Raw genomic sequence first — 1,955 nt, 5'->3', positions numbered from 1 at the left:
ATGGCCAGCTCTTTCATGGACATACCTTTGTTGCCTCTCTTCTTCTTCCTTCTACTTCTTCCCACCGCTTATTCAGTTTCCTTCCAAATAACTCGCTTTGACCCCACTGCCACCGACCTACTATATTATGGAGCTGCTATTCCTTCTGTTGGAGCCATTGAAATGATCAACAATGCTGCATATCTATGCCGAGCTGGTTGGGCCATCTATGCTAAGAGCGTGCCACTTTGGGACTCTGATACGAGAAGCCTCACTGACTTTACTACACAATACTCCTTCACTATCAACACCCAAGGCGCTCCCAAATATGGGCATGGGATAGCATTCTTCTTGGCACCTGCTGGGTTTGAAATCCCGCCAAATTCACCCCGTGGATTTCTAGGCCTATTCAACACCACAACCAGTGATTCACCTCGGAACCAAATTCTTGTACTTGAGTTCGACTCATTCCCCAACCCTAAATGGGATCCTTCATTTGAGCATGTGGGGATTAACAACAACTCAATTTCTTCTGTACTTTACACTCCTTGGAATGCCAGCTTGCACAGCGGAGACATTGCTGATGTATGGATCACCTACAATGCTTCTACCAAGAATTTGAGTGTCTCTTGCAAGTACCAAACAACCTCTAATACTCGGGAGAATACCAGCCTTTTCTATGAAGTAGATCTCATGAAAATTCTTCCTGAGTGGGTCACAGTTGGATTTTCAGCTTCTACGGGTCAGTATGTAGAGCGAGTTCAAATTCAATCATGGGAATTCAATTCAAGTTTGGACATTAAGGAAACAAATGGAAAGAATGCGAAAAAGAAGAGATTAATGGTTGGTTTAACAGTTTCAGGTTGTCTTCTGATAGTAGGGGCAATTACAACGTTTGTAATATTGTGGAGATGCGTATGGAAGGGAAAGAAGAAGGAAACAGCAGAGACACTGAACTTAACTTCGATAAACGACGACCTAGAAAGAGGAGCAGGACCAAGAAGGTTTTCTTATAACGAGCTTGCATCAGCTACCTACAACTTCTCAAATGAGAGAAAGTTAGGTGAAGGAGGGTTCGGTGCTGTTTACAAAGGGTATTTGACTGGTTTAGACATGCCAATCGCTGTGAAAAAAATCTCAAGGGGTCTAAACAGGGAAAGAAATAATATATCACCCAAGTGAAGAGCATTAGCCGGTTGAGGAACCGGAATCTTGTACAGCTCATAGGACGGTGTCATGACGGAGGTGAGTTCCTACTAGTCTACGTGTTTATGCCAAATGATAGCTTTGATGCTCACCTCTTTGGCAAGAGGAATCCTCTCCCTTGGGATGTGAGATACAAGATATCTGTTGGGTTGGCCTCCGCGTTGCTAGATCTTCATGAAGAGTGGGAGCAATGTGTGGTGTATCGGGATATCAAATCGAGCAATGTTATGCTAGACTCTAGTTTTAGTGTAAAGCTTGGTGACTTTGGGTTAGCTCTGCTTATGGATCATGAACTAGGTCCCCTAACAACCGGATTGGTTGGAACTTAGGATACATGGCTCCAGAATGCTTAAGCACAGGTAGGTCTAGTAAAGAGTCGGACGTGTATAGCTTTGGGGTGGCCGGTTGCGTTAGAAATTGCTACTGGAAAAAGAGCAAGTTCTCCTATATAAGAGGATTCTGACAAAGGCTTAGTTCGTTGGGTTTGGAATCTTTATGAGAGAAGAGATCTTCTTATGGCAGTCGACGAGAATCTGCAAACTGATTTTGATGAAAAACAAGTCGAGTGCTTGATGATTGTCGGACTTTGGTGTGCTCACCCTGATCCAAGTCTCAGGCCCTCCGTTAGGCAAGCAATTCACGTTCTGAATTTTGAAGCAACAATGCCAAATCTTCCAACACAAATTCTTGTTCCCATGTATCATGTACCTACACTAGCAGTCAGTTCTAGTGAACCTTTCATAACTAATAGCCTTGAACATGGTCGTTGA

The 1,955-nt window shown here is 43.6% G+C and overlaps 1 pseudogene; it reads left to right on the top strand.

Annotated features, from left to right (window-relative positions):
• Positions 1-1,955, top strand: LOC132172868 (L-type lectin-domain containing receptor kinase IX.1-like; annotated as a pseudogene).

Source organism: Corylus avellana, chromosome ca2, assembly GCF_901000735.1.
Source record: "Corylus avellana chromosome ca2, CavTom2PMs-1.0".
Lineage (NCBI taxonomy): Eukaryota > Viridiplantae > Streptophyta > Magnoliopsida > Fagales > Betulaceae > Corylus > Corylus avellana.
The sequence above is the reverse complement of the archived record's forward strand: the minus strand, read 5'-3'. Positions and strand labels throughout refer to the sequence as shown.